Below are 17,579 nucleotides of genomic sequence, written 5' to 3'. Positions count from 1 at the left end.
ATGAATGGCATAACTTTAGAATAACCAATTAGTTCTTAAAGTGTATATTTATAGAGACAAGTATTACTTCCCTACAGAACTGCGGAAAATACCAGAACTGTATAAATAAACAATGAGTGTGTGTATGTGTGTATATATATATATATATATATCTATCTATCTATCTCTCACAGTCCAGTGAGTATCCGCACTCCAAGGCACACACACACTGTTGCGGCTTATAAAGCCGGGGTGCACGCTTAGTATAAAAATAATGTAATATTCAAGAGAACCAGCACTCCCATATAAAAAATTCTAATTTATTTCTGTTGCATAAATCTCCAACGTTTCGGTCCTTGTTAGTACCTTTCTCAAGGATCCTATATATATATATATATATATATATATATATATATATATATAAATACATACATACACACACACAGAAAATGACACACAGTTGCTTGCTGAAGGCTGACAAATTAAAGCAAGTATGTAATAATACGTGTGTATATAAATAGAGATACTACTAGTACTAACACACACTGGTCATTCTCTGAACATCCTGCACTGGCCTCGCCCAGTCCACATACCTCTAATAATTAACCCTGTCCTCTCCACACTGGACAATACACGGAAATTGCAGAAGGAAACAAGAGCATTAACCACTCTCATCCCAGAGCTCTGCCAAATGGCATTCCATTAAGCAGAGCAATCTCAGGCCTCATCATCCCAATTATAACACTCTTACGTATGCTGGCTTCATGACAATGTAAATCATCTGCCAGCACTAAGCACTATACTAACTCCTCTTCTCCCAAGAGAACGAGTAAAGATAACATTTACTCTTCTACTACCAGGAACCTATAAACTTACATTACATACAGGCCTGGATTTATTGAGAGGCCACCAAGGCTCGGGCCTAGGGCGGCAGGATTTTAGGGGGCGACATGCTACCCAACCACACCACATCGGTTGAGAAACACTGAGAAGGCGTAGGAGATATGATATTGCTCTGGTCCCGATGATGACAATTTGATTGAATAAAACGGAGGTGACGAACGTCAGCGGGCCTAGTCCTCATTAAATATTATCTCTGCTCGGCCTGCTACATTGTTTTGTTATCAGTTCTCTGTTTATTCTTTTAAAGGAGAAGGAAAGGCTCAAATTAAGTAAGCTTTATCAGAAAGGTTTACATAAATACACCAGTAAACCTTCAACGTAATGCTGCTCTGAGTCCTCTGTCAAAAGAAACACTGCATTTTTTTTCTTTCTATTGTCTACACATGGGCTTCTGTATCAGACTTCCTGTTTTCAGCATAAACCTCCAGGGCTAGGGCTTGAGCATGCTCAGTTTGCTCCTCTCTCTTTTCCCCCTCCCCTCTCTGCTGTAATATGAGCCCAGAGCTATGAGTGAGCAGGGAGAGACTCAGGAAGAAAGTGATGTCACACCAAGCTAATATTGCAGCTACTATGTTAAACAAACAGACAGCTTCTGGAGTTGTTTACTCAGGTATGGTAAAGCATTCTGGAGAATAAATATAGTGTTATAACTTGCTAATCTATTGTCAATAAACTGCTTTGTTAGCTTTCCTTCTCCTTTAACTGCAATAAGAGATTCCAGGGCTACAATTTAATTTTCAAAAGGAAAGTTGTTGGCAAATTGTATCAGAAGTTACCATGTTTCATATTTTAAATGTTAGATTTTGCCTAATGATTGAAGTTGTAATTCTAAACAACTTTCCAATGTACAAAAAAACATTTTCAGAGGTTTGCAAATACAGCGGATACTGAAAACAGCATCTGTCTGTCCCTTTCTATTTTCTGCCTAACGATTCTGATGTTTACACGATGTTGCAGAATCTAGCTGATAACTGTGAAGAGGAATGCAAGGCTGACATCTGCTACATTGTTATAAGAGACAGAATGATCATTGCAAAAAGGAAAAAAAAACATACGGCTTTCAAATTTATAATAATGTATATAGGAAAGCTCTTAGAATGAAATTCTTTTGCATCATGCAAGATTTTATTTTTACTTTACTTCCCCTTAAAGTCTAAAGGCATACATATGTGTACAACAAAATAAAGGGGTAAGAATAAAAATAATTAATTAACATATTATTGGTTGCCTGCAAGGGGTCTGCATTGTGCATTCACTTATCCTGATACAGTGAGTAAAGTACAATTTCAAGCTCAATTGCCATTTTTTCCCACAATGCACAGAAAAATGTTTTCCCCCAGAATTCCATTGTAATTTCAGGTGCAATGTGGCGTGGAATCTGCTGCAATTATGTTGCATTTGGCGCAACTCAGACAGATTTGAAAATATGGGAGCAACTGCCCATGCACTATATGGCAAATGAGACACAGTTGCAGCAATTATTTTTACAGGCTGACTGGCTACATGCAGCAGTACTTAGTTCAGAACAGAAGGCAGGACGAACTACACCAAGCGCAAATATAGGGAAGTGCAAAGAGCATATTTAGATGCAACTCACCACAGGGAAAGTGCAAGTTCACAACTGCATCAGAAAGTGTAAATGAGCCCTTGTATGTTCTCTCCATGGGACAAATTTACTAAACAGCAAAACAAGTTTTTTTTAACGAAAATTCACCAAAATGACAATTTGCAGGGACATCGGCAACTTATTAAAAGGCTAAAAGTTCACTAGAGAAAAAGCCCATAAATTTAGCGGAGTGTGAACTTTTCTTTATGTCACCCTTTTAGCCAAAGTCTATTTCATCAGGTTCTGACTGGAGAAATAATAAGATGAAGCTACAGCCCCAACATTATTATGTCACTGACATCATATCCTGTACTCCAAAAAAGTAAATTAAAAAAAAGAAAAAAGCTGGCTTTTTTTCATATATTTTATATATTATATTTATATATTATATTTTTCATATAATTATGTTTACAAATTATAACGTTTAAGTTTTTTAACCATTTGAAGCTCATGCCACTTTTGTTTTAGGGTAGGCTCATGTCTAGGATCCCTATTGGCTTTATTTTGCTTCATTGGACATTTTTGATAAGTGGCCACTTCCAGCAATTACAACAACATCACTAATAAATACTTACATATGACCTTTATGTAGCCTCCATATTTGAATTGATGCAAGTGTAGTTAACAAGGTTAAAAAACTTTCACTAGGAAGAATGTAGCAATATGGAAAATTCGCTAATAAACTTTCACACTGACGAATTTTCTCTAGCGAAAATATGCCTGCATTCATTTCCGAGACAAAGTTTTGAATTTTGACAAATACAGGTATTCGCCACAAAATAACATCTTGCGTAGTTGCGTGAAGTATGACGGAGTCTTTCAAATATTTCAGATATTAGAAAACACCTCCCATGTCAGAATTATCCACCATCAAATTCTTCCTGTAGTGTACCCTAGTGTACTGTACAGTAACATCACATCTCACTTGCATGCAGATATTTGCTATCACTCTGGCCTTTTGCATTTCTTATCTTTCATACATGTACAGAAAGTATGTAATATACAGAAAGAAACACAGTAAAATCTGAAGGTGGGGATACGTGGCTTAAACCTTGTTTTGTTCAGTATGTGAAACCTCTTTTTTATAAGTACACAAAACGGGGTCAGACAGCCTTGCGTTCATCCTATCCTCCTGTTGGTATGAACTTTAGCTATCAGAATACCCAAACAGCTGAATTATTTACTGCATGGTTTCCAAGGATCCCAACTATAAGGACAGCCCCTGGATTTGACTACTTGTCCCTTGAACTGTCACTGGTTTTTAAAAATAGAACAATATTACATGATCTTATACCTGCAATTAGTTCTGATTATCTGTTCTTACACTATATATATTATGCTGGTCAGGGGCTAGAACATGATAAATTTATATCACACTAACAGTAAGCCCTTGTAGGGCTTCATGTCTGGCACTTGGGCCTTCAGTTGGACAACCCTTCCCTACAATAAGAAATCATGACAGCTTTGAAAATAGTGAGCAGGACAAACATAATTGATGCGGTATGGTAATCAGTTATTATCCCCTTTACATAAATATATTATACCATTTAAGTAATTTAAGACATGCTGTGCTATAATGCAGATGGGGTCTAGGGTGAATTAGGTATTACAGAGTTAAAGATATCTTGAGAGTAAAATCTGTGCTAACCCCCTTAATGGGTTACTCATTCATAAAACAAGAGAAAGATGGAGGTTGTGAAAAGGAATGTTATCCGTGAGATTTATGAATATATACAAAGTGGTAATATGTAAAGCTAATGGTGGGTATGGAGAATGAAAATTAAATGGGGATAGGAAAGGGGTGCAGACTGCAGAAGAAGAAGTGTCACAAAGAGAATGCCAGTATATTGGAGTTGAGTATATTGAGTTACTGTGATGTAGTGTAAGGAATGTTACAGAGTGAAAAAAAGATTTTTGTGGTTCTTGCAGGAGCTATTCCAGACAAGTTGTGATAAACCAGTGTGTTCATTACACATGTCATTAAATAGAGATGGTTACTTCACAAAATTAAAACAAAGCCAGACAGTCTGTCCCCTTACAAAGAGATTCCAGTGACAGGAGGAACTGACACATGGCACAGAGAATGTGACCCACCCAACCAGAGTGACACAAGGAAGGGACCTGACTCAACCAAGAAGCATTGCACCCAACACAGGCTAAAACAAAGGAGCTATGCATCCCAAAGATCTGCATGTATATAACAAAGCGAACAGAATGGGCTGATGCAGCTGCCACACTGATTGTCAGTGATAGATTTTGGAGGTCAGATAGGTCACTTCTTGCCCATGCTTGGTAATGTCAATAGGGGTACAGTGACATTTAGACTGAAACATTTAACAGGCTGTTTATGGCAAAGGTCTGTACCATATTTCAGGAAAATAAATTACACAGATATGGATGTGACCCGGTGACATGTATAATGACACAATTACAAATATGAAAGGATGACATGATGTATACTGAAAACTCACTCAGAGAACAATATATCTGAAATAAAAGGGAGGTGTATGCAGAGCAGCACAAGAGACCTATGATCTAGGGTTTTAACCATTACAGAAAAGAACAATCTTGGTACACAATCTACCTTTGTGTAGCCTGTGATTATTTTAGGACCAGTTCCTGATCTACATCTAATGTCTGGCATCAGCTACATTTTTCTATTATCTATATATTAATCTATACCCTGTCACAGCTCTCCTTCTATCCAGATATCAAATCATGGACACGCCATTTGGTGTGTCTGACCAAGATTAAAATCATAACACTTCAAAATCTGATTTTTTATGGAGACATGAAGTAAACAATACAAGCACGAAAAAGAAAATGCACAGAACTGTAGCAAATTTTGTATAATGATTTTGTATTTTTTTTTTTTTTTTAACCTTGGATAGGTTCATAGAGACAAACATGTACCAGGTCAGCTCTTGCTCCATTCTTATGCTTTAAATCATAGTGGCACACTGCCTTGGAACTGGGGTCCAAAGTGATTTCTGCCAGGGCACTTTCTGCAAGGAGCTTATTTCTAAATGTGCATTGGTCTCCTTGGGGTACTCTGAAGTTTTGAGGTTAGAGACTGCTCCCACCTGTGACTGTTTCTCCACCTGCATATGAACAGAGTTGGAGAAACAGCTGATCAGATCACACTGCCTCATTTTTGCATCCGCGCTGGATGGAAATGCAAGAGTATGCATTTTCAGCCCAAAATCCACTCCAGGCAGACACAGTGACAGTACAGAAACAAAAAGGAACAGATCAGCGGTTTCTCTAAATGTGTTTATATGCAGGACTAAACAGCCATATGTTGCAGTCTAATAAAACTGACCATAATGTGTATGTAATGAGTACCTTAGATTGTAAGCTTCACTGGGGTAGGGACTAATGAGGTACATTCTCTGTAAAGTGCAGAGGAATAAAAGATAAAAAGTTGTCAACTATGTTTTTCTCTCTTACTGGCAAAAACATAGCAAAAGGCCCTTTCAGGTTAGCTCTAGTTTTGCATTAAAAAAATAGCAGGTTATTCATTGCCCCAAAAGATTCATCATCATCTTAGATTTTAAATAGGTTAAAGTGTAAATTCATAACAGATTGGGCTTGTGCTTCACAAACTCTTCTTTAGTGTTTAGTGTTACGATGGCTGACCTTACTACTATTCAATTTTCAGACCCTTTGCTAATCCCACAAATCATCAAATATAAAATGTTATTAACCCAGTAAGCAGCTTTGCAGGTTTAACAGTGATATTTGTGAACATGCCCTATGCAGCTGTCATTCCTTCAAATCATCATCTTTTCTCTATCCTTCTGCTACTTTCACTTAAACCAACAATTCTAGACATGTCCCCAACTACCTGTACTTCAAATTCCCCCCAACTTCTAATCTGTGAAGTGCTCACTCACGCATATACAAATTTATAGAGGAGGGTCCTGAGGTCCCCAACGTCACATAACTGAAATAATTAACCAGGGATGGCAAGCTGCAGCACTTGTTTCTGAGCTACAACTCCCATCACCCCTGGGAGTCTTCAGTTGTTGAACTGAGAGTACTAGTTCATTATCTGCAGTGCTACAGGATGTATATCCTTGATGTCAATACAAAAGGGAATCTATCACTTATTATACAGTGTATTAATACTCATGCCAAGAACATTTTCTAGCCAAGCAACTGCCACTTTTACTTTGGCAAAGGCCAAAGCAAAAGTCCTTCCCCCTTAGAAACTGCCCTGGGCCCCATTCAGAAACTGCCCTGTGGCCCTGTAACCTAAACAACACATTCTGTGCTAACATTATAAACGGTGCCTCTTGTATTCTAGCTCATTCCTACCTTGCCCCAGTTATTTTATTTCCAGCCTATAATCTATTTATACGACCATGCCTGAAGCTCCCAAGTCTCAGGTAATAAATTCCTTGCTTCCTTAAAAAAATCCTTTTTTTTTTTTTTTTTACTCATTACACGGTTCTTTTACCTATTGCTCTGAAATGGTTCTTTGTAAATAAACTGAGATAATAATAAACAAAAGACTGTTTGTCATAGAGACAAGATGCATACCATGTAGGCCATGGCAATTATAGTTCTTGTTATGGTAAGTGCTGTAAATGTCATATGATACAATGCCAGTAGCCGCACCAGGCACAGGCTGTGGTCCTCTAGATGCTGCTAAACGACAACTACTGGGGAGAAACAATTCAACAGCATGTGTAGGGGTCCCTCCCTGTATAACACTTAACCAAGGGATGAAACATTGGCAGGAGATACCAATACCGCAGAAGGGTGCTTACCCCAAAGATAATGCAATTAGCTGCACAATGCATATAACAAGGAAGGAGTATGCACTCCCTCTCTCTCCCTCTCACTGTCCGGGATATCCCGTCATGTGAAAATGTCATCGTCCCACAACATGAAAAGGGCTTTGTGCAAGAAACAGGCTCTATTTAACCCCTGACCACCTCCTTTACAGACACATTTAATGGATCTGAATACAAAAGGCTGGCTCATTTTGATTCCCCAAGGGAAATATTTGGGTAGCAATTAGATTCTATTATATTATGCTAGGTGCTATTTGATGTCACAGTAAGATAGTTCTCCAAACTCATATAACAGATGATAGAATTCAAGGCACTTCTGCCCCCAGTGCTTTTTCAGGCCAAGCTTTATTCTCCACATGCATATGAAAATGATAAATTCATCACAAAAACCATACAGCTGTCCATTTGGCAAAGCAGACAAGCATACCACAATGTAGAAGAATGCAAAGCGAAACATGCAGCGCAGTTATACGACGCAGCTAACAGCACAGCCCCACAGTACTGGATAAAAATACATACAAACTTTTGACATACAGTAACATTCCACAGACCTCATATCAATGTATATCCACAGCATGTACTACATTGTACACACTGCTTGGAGCATCAGCAACACAAAAGCAAAGTAGTCTGTTGTATATCCAGCTTTAAGCAAAAAGCCTGGGGAAGAATATTAACATGGCTACTCTCATTTTTGGGCTTGTAAACTCTGCTGCTTCTTTCTTTTAAGAAGTAATATACATTTTTAACAATCATCTGGAATATCATGAGTCTGACAAAAGCATTAACTGACAGCAGAAATGCATTTATCATCACCCTTACATAGTACTGAGCAAAATGTATATTTCTAAAAGACCTGTTTGTAATATAATGAGATTATTATAGTTTGTTGTGTAAAGCTAGGACATAAAATGTACAGTCCTGTATAGTTGCAAACATTCAACTCCTATTTTCTTCTGTCAACTAGTGCATTTATTTGCTCCAAAAAACAAGAGCACAAAGAGAAATCAAGAAAAGTATTTGCAAAAGCCACATAGTCACCAATAGGTTCCATGACTTCTTCAGGTTATGGAATGCACTGGTGGACTCCTGTATACATAAATATTCTGATCAACAAGATGTACATTACATTATATACTGTACTCAGCGTTGGACAGGGGGGCCAAGGGCTCATCGGGCCTGCAGCCTCAGAGGTCCCCCACACCTTCCCCCTGGCCCCCCAGCTGCAAAGTCTACACTATGCTGACACCTACAGGCCCCACATGTAACTTTTTACGGTGGGCAAGTGCTGCCATCTGGGTTAGAAGAGCGCTGGGTTAGGAGAAGGAGTGCAGGGCCCTGATCTGGGGCAGCGAGGCCCAAAAGAGCCGTGGCCCACCAGGGTTTTTCCCAGTGTCCCACCAGCCCAGTCTGACCTTGACTGTACTGTTAATTATATACAGCAATAATACACAGAGATATTCAGGTTCCAGGATTTCCTGCACCAAAGAGATAACAATCTAACTTGGGGCTTGAAGAGAGGGAAGACTGAGTGAAGTGTCCAAGGTCAGAAGGAAAAAGCAAATTAATCAATCCCAAGCTTCCTTGGTAATCAAAAATTTGTAATTTAGATCATAGATACACATACAGTAGATGGATAGAATGATGCATACATTTGATAATACTCTATAATAACAAGATACATCGAGATATATATATATATATATATATATATATATAAAATCCAAAAAATCCAGCGCACTCCGTTCACAAGTACAATATAGACCCAGGTGCTACCTACTGTGGCTGTAGTATCCAATAATCCGAAAAAGTAGAGGTGCACACTGGGATTTGAAAAACAGTTAAAACTTCAGCTTTATTATAAGTTACATTAAAAAGGAACTGGTCGACGTTTCGGTCTCTGTCTAAGACCTTTTTCAAGGGTCTTGAAAAAGGTCTTAGACAGAGACCGAAACGTCGACCAGTTCCTTTTTAATGTAACTTATAATAAAGCTGAAGTTTTAACTGTTTTTCAAATCCCAGTGTGCACCTCTACTTTTTCGGATTATTATATATATATATATATATATATATATATATATATATATATACATATATATATATATACTGTATGAGAACTGATGTGGAATAATTGAATGGCTCAACAGAAATTGTAGCTTAGTGGATATACAGTTTATGTTAGGAAAGACGAAGTCCTTGACCAGCCAGCAGTGTGCAACAGGTTACCAGGGGCAGCAAAAAGCTGCTCTGCTAACAAAAACTTTTCTGTTTTTTACAACAGTAATTTGTATCTCCTAATACAGAACGTGAGATTGGTCAAGCTGCAATAGTGATACCACCCCCCTGACCTGCACTGATGCCAAAGAGGCAAGCATGGTTAAGGTAACTCCCCTGTTTATAGCTATGTAGGCAAGTTGGCAGGATAAAATAATTACTGGACAATCTCCTATCCCAATTTCCATGAAGATCTTTTTATGTGTATTAATAATAATACAGTACCAGGAACTACACACACACACACACACACACACACAATGTTACACAAAGGAGCAAGGTTCACGGACATACACCATTTACCCGGCTCTTCCTACATCGTGTCCAGCTACCAGAATAGACTAGTTGGCTGTTAACTATTTAGCATATTGTCCACTCCTATGTAAAGTAGCAGTAGGTTGTTAGAGAAATAACCTTCAAAGAGCTACTGGACCAAAACAGACACAGTTGTAAAAGAGATAAGAGGCAAGGTAGAAACATTACAGCAAAGAATGTTAAAAGCATTCGAATATATGGCCATAGAGCAGTTAGTGAATAGAGGGCGTATAAAGCAAGTTTGAAAGAGCACCTCCAACTGAGAATCTATACACTGCAATGGGTGTTCTTGAGTGACAGCACATACATCAGATTTTCTATAGAGATATTCAGATTGGTTAAAGGTATTTATATAGGCAACATAAGACTCAGCAATGCTTGGAGTTATGCGGAAACTAGAGTTATTCCAGCATTAAATGGATGAGCATGATCGCATGATGATTTTTATGGGGGTTTTATCCACACATTCACTTTTGTTCCATTCTCACAGTATCTCACATATCCAAAATACTTACAGACATACCGCAAATACCGAGAATACTGACAGCATCATTACTCATTACTTAATGCCCTGCAAGCCCCTAGTGTGCCATGAATGACAGACAACAGGTCACAGTGGTTGTTTCGCAGCTGTCGGAATATAGTAGGTGTGGGGAGGGAGAAGATGGCATCTGGTCTTAAGTAATAAATAGTGTGAACCAATATGGCATGTCCAGCGGTGGTTGGACTACAACTCCCAGCTGTCTCCTTGGTTTATGCCAACCACAGTTAAACAATAGCTGGAAGTCAGGGGTTACTCATACTGGCCTGTATATAATATAAAGAAACATGGTCTCAGAGAAGGATGATGGGAAGGAATGAGTGAGCTGCATAACTCATTATTAAACTCAATTAGATTGTTAGATTTGGTGGAAGTGAGCCCAATATCCCTATAATAACAGACACAGCAGGGAGTATGAGGTAGGGATACATAAACTGGATTATGAAGGACTGATTATTATTATGGGCACCAGTCTGGACAGTAATACAGGGCCACAGTATGGCTGCACCCCACTTCCCTAACAAGTTGAGCTCAGTTTGTGCTTACATGCAGGGTGTCTGCCAGCAGCCCCCACTTGTTTTGGACTAAAACTCCCAGCATCCCCATAGAGCCGACAGGAAGGATTTTAGTTCTAGAGAGGTTGTAGGGCCGCAGGTTGGACTAGGAAGTGTACTATTGGGCTCCCAGGTGCCACTTACCCGTATATTGGCCCCCGGCAATTACAGGCCTTCTGACAACAATGAGAGACATCCAGAGACCGCAAGAGACAGCTCAGCGCCCAAGGATCGGCATGAAGGTCCAAGACACAGCTCTTGCTAAAGATCCAGAAAAGAACACGGACAGAAACCCGGGACAGTCACATTTAGGCCTTGAAGCTGAAAGAGGGAGAAATGAAGGCAGGAAATCGGAATTCAGTTTGATAAGTCCGGCGAGGCAGCAGCGGAGAGATATGGCGATGTACAGTTCTGGCTCGGGGCAATGACAGCACGCACGGGCCGGGCCGGACAGATCCCTATAGATCGCTTTAATTCCCAAGCAGGAAGAGAGCCCACAAGACAGCAGATGGAGAGGCAGAGACTGCAGGATGTGACTGCAGGGTGGAGAGAGACAGGCGGGGGGAGGGAGCTGCCCAGACAGGCGTGTTCAAAGGAGAGAAAGACAGAGATTTACTACGGAAAGAGACAGAACTGCTGGGGAGAGACAGGCTGGGCATTGAGAGGGCTCACCATGTATATATTAGAGTAGGATGTGAGACTGGCAAGGTACCCAAAAGCCAGCCTTCTGCACTGCCACATCCACTGGGCGCGCACACACAGACGCTCCTCTTTCCAGGAAGAGAAATGCGGCAAATGGGAAGCCGAGGCCTCAAGGATTTCACAGCAGCTGCCACAATTAACCTCCCAATGCACAGATCTAGCCTCTAGTCTTATGGTGTGTCATATGGCAAGAAACAAATAGTAATGGCACTGGGGGGTCTGGGAACCCTGTTCTATTTTGCTCTTGTGTTCGCACCTTATTTTGATATCCTTCCCTTTTGTCCTCTTTATCCTCCCATATACCTGTGTTTCTGCTGCCGAGCTTCTTGTCTGTGGTGAAACATGTAGCCATTGCTACCCTTGGCCCTAGTGATGAGAACTTTTTTTTTTTTGCTTAGTAGATTTGTGGGAAAATTTCACCCACAGCAATATTTTCTGTGACTTTTTCTGCACAAGAATTTTGCCATGCAGTTTGTTTCACAGAAAAAAAACACTAATGTCATAATTCACCAGTTGCGGAATGGATACCACTTCAACCAATAGGATCTTATGTTAGATAGTGGACAGAGAAGGAGAGAGGCACATATCTGAGCTACATTAGAGTGGATTTCTGTTGTGTGTAAGGAACTTCAGTCCACTTTTACCTTACCTCACAAGATGCGTGGGCATTATGCCAACATTTACACTTGTGCCCCCTGGAGTCAAGAATGGCCCACCTTGTCAGGGCTATGTGTGTCTGTGTATCATTTATGTCATCTCTTTGCACAGTGCTGGACTGAAAGCAAAAAGCAACCCTGGCAAATCATAGCAGCCCACATATAAATGTGTGACATGAACCAGCCCCCCCCCCCTACAAGTTAAAAAAATCAACACATTGGTGGCCAGGACCCACTATTAATGTTAAAAAGAACATTGGTGGCCAAGGGTTAAAAAAAAATAAAAGATCACTGGTGTTCAGTGGAAACTTTAAAATTTAGCGGGTGGTCTTCTACCTTAGATTCTTCATTCTCCCGTGGATCTTCACTTCGACTCCCTTCGGCAGTTCACAGCTTCCACGCTTCCCTGGCCCCCTTATGCCAGAGGGGCTGCTGTAGGATGCCATAGAATTGATACAATAGTTTTATATAGCGCCAGCATATTTCACAGCGCTGTATTCCACAGATACTGCTGATAAATATATCAACTAAATGTAGCAAATAAAGTTCTGTCTTGCATAAAAAAGGGCATTAACTCAAGGGATGAAAACATAATTATGTCTGTTTATAGGTCCCTGGTGAGGCCTCATCTGGAGTATGCAGTGCAGTTTTGGACTCCAGTCCTTAAAGGAAAACTATACCCCCAAAATGAATACTTAAGCAACAGATAGTTTATATCAAATTGAATGACATATTAAAGAATCTTACCAAACTGGAATATATATTTACATAAATATTGCCCTTTTACATCTCTTGCCTTGAACCACCATTTAGTGACTCTATCTGTGCTGCCTCAGAGATCACCTGACCAGAAATACTACAACACTAACTGTAACAGGAAGAAGTGAGGAAGCAAAAGGCAGAACTCTGTCTGTTAATTGGCTCATGTGACCTTACATGTGGTTTATATGTGTACACAGTGAATCTTACGATCTCAGGGGGTGGCCCTTATTTTTTAAAATGGCAATTTTCTATTTATGATTACCCAATGGCACATACTACTAAAAAAGTATATTATTATGATAATGGTTCATTTACATGAAGCAGGGTTTTACACATGAGCTGTTTTACTCAGTATCTTTTAATAGAGACCTACATTGTTTGGGGGGTATAGTTTTCCTTTAAGAGGGATATAAATGAGCTGGAGAGAGTGCAGAGACGTGCAACTAAATTGGTTAGAGGGATGGAAGACTTAAATTATGAGGATAAACTGTCAAGGTTGGGGTTGTTTTTTCTGGGAAAAAAGGCACTTGCGAGGGGACATGATTACACTTTACAAGTACATTAGAGGACATTATAGACAAATAGCAGGATCAATAACAATATAGAGCAGGATTCAATGACTTTGGTCCAGTCTCCACCGCTTCCATCCATATTTCCGTTTCATATTTCTATAATTAGACAAATAGCAGGGGTCCTTTTTATCCATAAAAAAGATCATGCACCAGAGCACACCCCTTCAAAATAGAAGAAAAGAACTTTCATTTGAAGCAATGTGGGTGGTTCTTCACAGTGAGGACAGTGAGGTTGTGATGCCTTTAAGAGTGGCTTGGATGATTTCTGGGACAGACATAATATCAAAGGCTATTGTGATACTAAACTCTATAGTTAGTAGATATGAGTATATATAATTTAAGTGAAAGTACAGAGGTGTGTGTATGGATGCTAGGTTTTCATTTGGAGGGGTTGAACTTGATGGACTTTTAACTATGTAACTATATAATGCTCCTGGATCAATGAGCTGCAGGTGGAGACAGGAATATTAAACTTAAAGGAAAACTTTACCCCCAAAATGAATATTTAAGCAATAGTTTTTATCATATTAAGTGACATAATCAAGAATCTTACCAAACTGGTATATATATTTAGGTATATATTTAAGTAAATATTGTCCTTTTACATCTCTTGCATTGAACCACCATTTCTTGATGGTCTGTGTGCTGCCTCAGAGATCACCTGACCAGAAATACTACAACTCTAACTACAACAGGAAGAAGTGAGGAAGCAAAAGACAGAACTCAGTCTTTTTATTGACTCATGTGACCTAACATGTATGTATGTATATAGTTTTCCTTTATATAAAGGATGGAGAGCAATTGAAAAAAGTGTTTGGAAGGTGAACAACCCCTTTAATAAAAATCCAGGACTGTGGGCTGAGCTGTCAAAATTTAGACTGTCCTGCAGAAAACAGGATTGGAGTTGGGAGGTATGTTTTAACCAGAGACATGCAGGTATGTTTTAACCTGAGACATGCACAGAGGCAGTGTACAGAGCGAGAAGGCACAGGTACAGGTTGGGCACAGGTCCTACAATGGCAACAGTGGGTTAGGGTTGGCTGCAAGTTGAGTTTCTCCTGATATCACTAATAAACAATATCCCTCCCATTTGTAAGTTTCATGTGCCAAATGTTTCTTTAATTCAACTTTTAAGAAACAACATGCAATATGTGGATACTGAATATGCATCATACTTGATCCATCAGACGTTGGAGGAGAAGTTCCCAAAACTGTTCCTGTCGCTAGCTTTCAGTACAGTACTCTACAAGAGTATTTGAAATTGTGTGTCTCAGTCACGTAAAGACTGGAGGCAATCAAAGGAATAATTCAGCTGGCTAAAATAGGCCAACTGAACAGCTTGTGATATAAGCCTTTAAGGCACATTTCAAAACTGTGTAACTTCTTAGAAAGAGTCTTGTGTGCATGTTAAGGATACTATGCATTACCATGGCAGGGTTTTCAAATTGGATGAGCACTGTGTTGACCAGGGACATGCACCTCTGTGTCTACTCACAGAATTCCAGAGAAATGGAGTAAATTATAGGGTAGAACTTTTGATATGAAGAATAACAAAAGTGGTGTAAAGGTGATACCTTTATTGGCTAACTAAGATGATAATCACAGCAAGCTTTCAGAACATTGCAGTTCCTTCTTCAAAGCTGATTGGAGTGAAACCAATGCAGGGAGGCTTCTAATGGGAGAAATAAATGAACCCCTGGGCCACCAGCCTGGCTGCAGTGCATAATAGCAGAAGGACTCCTGGTACTGTTTAAGAAAATGTATCATGCATACATACAATTTTAATTGCATATATTGAGATATTTTTCATTCATGACATTGTGTTGGTATTCATAGCATACTGCACTTTAGGGGTTAACAGTTTTGATATCTTGTGTCAGCTCCCTTAGCAAAATCCACAAATATGCCAAAGCCTAAATGAAAATTCCTGAAACAGACATGAGATAGAACATAGAAGGAGGAGTGTTCATTCAAAGCAAACTTTAAATGTGGGTAGGGAGTGCTTATACAAATAAATGCAGGCAGATATCACACAAAGAGGCAGATAATACATATAACACAGTCTTTATATTATTATTATATTATGTTAAAGTAACACTCAAAATCAGGTGAGAGAAGACAGATTGTACAAAGTGATATGCGCACAGAGCAAAGTTAAACATAAAAAAATTTTCTTTCATCATTTAAGAAAAAAATCTCTGAGTTTTATTATTTTACAGTTAGTTCAAATAGGAATGGATGAAGCTACTATTTCAAACAGCTTTTGCCAGTTTCTTTGCACAGGATATCTGCAAAAATGGGATGATTTGTATGCATGTTTATAGAGATTACCATTAGCTTTAACAGGTTTTTTTTAAGGGTTTTGAGACATTTCAAGTCATTTTGCAACTTTTTGTAAAGGGGACCTGTCACCCACACATGAAAAACTGTATAATAAAAGTCCTTTTAAAAGTAATCATGAAATGTATTAAAAGAAGCATACTGGTTATAAACTCACAAACTTTCAGCTGTCAATCATAGATTTCCTGCCCCTCCTCTATGCCTTAGTTTTAGAAGTGGGCCATTCCATTCTGCAATTCCTAGATGCCATTGCTCTCCTTACATTCCCCCTCCGTCTCCAACATTTAATTTTGTTGCCAGTGTACCGACATGGGCATCAGGCGCCCCATTATGGTGTTAAACAAGATTTTGGCAAGATTTTAGCTTGCCTTAATAACAGTGTCCACAAAATGGCTGTTGCCTGTGTGATGTGATTGTGATTTACAAAAATAAAATAAAGAAGATTGAAATCATGTATATAGTGTAAGTGAAGTTTATTTTGCTTGACTAACATCATGAAACAGGATTTGGAATTATTTGTTAGGGTGACAGGTCCCTTTTAATGGTGGCAAAACATCCTGTGCAATTAGGCTAAAGTGCAGTTGCTTCCAGAGAGAGGAAGAGTCTCACTAAATTCTCTACTGACTCTGATTAGTCCAGGACACAGCAGGAAGGCTTCAAAGAAACCATTTTGTAGCATTCAACTTATTGGGCATTGGATGGTGAAAATGATCATACATCTGTTTCCTGATCAAAAAAACTCATCGCTGTGTCCTTCTTTAGTCGGGTTAGTGGCAGAAAGCCTGATATGTAAAGAGAAAATTTCTAAGAAACTTTGTAAACAGAGCAACTGTTATGTTTTGGGTAGCTGAGGATAAGTAGAGTATAACAGTGCTTTATTAGCAGAGTCATGCAGGCATTACACAACAGTAACTTTCACTTTTAAGCTACAAGGAAGTATGCACAGTATAAGTATGAGCACAGTGACATCTACAGGCCATTTGCATAAACACCACAGCAACAGAAAAAAACTTGTGGGGTTTAAGAAACGTTGTTAGAGATGTGGTAATCTTGGGTAAATCGTTCCACTTAAATCGCTTTCAGATTGTAATTAAATTAATATTGCCATTAATTACACTAGTTGTTAGAATTTTATAGCAATGTTAATAAAGTATAACCGCATTTATGTACTTATGTATTTCAATAGTTTCATTGTAGTACAGTGGCTTACTGTATCTTTATCATATGAGTATTTTAAACCCCGAGCTTGAAAGGCTCATTTTCTGATATTGTGTCAGGCTAAATAGATTGGTTGCATTCCCTGTGGCTTCTGGGTGGCTGGAGGCTTCAGGTAAGTACTCTGATATGGCTTATTTGGTCTTTGCAGACCAAATAAGAAGTAACATGAGACCACTTTCCCCAGCACCCTTCTTGGGTTGCATTTAATTGTGCTTTGTGCTCAGTGGTGCCTAATGGAAAATACCATGTGTGTGTGGCTCATTTTTATATTCCAATTGCTGCTCTGCAGCTGTTACTCCAGACTTTAGTTTTCAGTGGATTACTGCAGTTTTTGTTACAAAACAACTATTCCTTT

At 39.1% G+C, this 17,579-nt stretch overlaps 1 protein-coding gene across 7 annotated transcripts in view; it reads right to left on the bottom strand.

Moving 5' to 3' along the window:
* LOC108712992 (unconventional myosin-IXa) overlaps positions 1–11,963 on the bottom strand; it is a 76,252-nt gene extending 64,289 nt beyond the window's left edge. For 4 of the 7 annotated variants that reach the window (XM_018255608.2, XM_041588368.1, XM_018255609.2 and 1 more), the window contains exon 1: positions 11,119–11,608. The gene's annotated coding sequence lies outside the window, so the exon portion shown is untranslated. Of the gene's footprint in view, positions 1–11,118; positions 11,610–11,646 lie in introns of those variants that run through there. The other 3 variants (XM_041588369.1, XM_041588370.1, XM_018255607.2) reach the window with 2 other exon arrangements.
* Positions 11,964–17,579: the final 5,616 nt, after the last annotated feature.

This window comes from Xenopus laevis, chromosome 3S, assembly GCF_017654675.1.
Source record: "Xenopus laevis strain J_2021 chromosome 3S, Xenopus_laevis_v10.1, whole genome shotgun sequence".
NCBI lineage: Eukaryota > Metazoa > Chordata > Amphibia > Anura > Pipidae > Xenopus > Xenopus laevis.
Note: the sequence above shows the minus strand (reverse complement) of the source record. Positions and strands in the feature narration are given on the sequence as shown.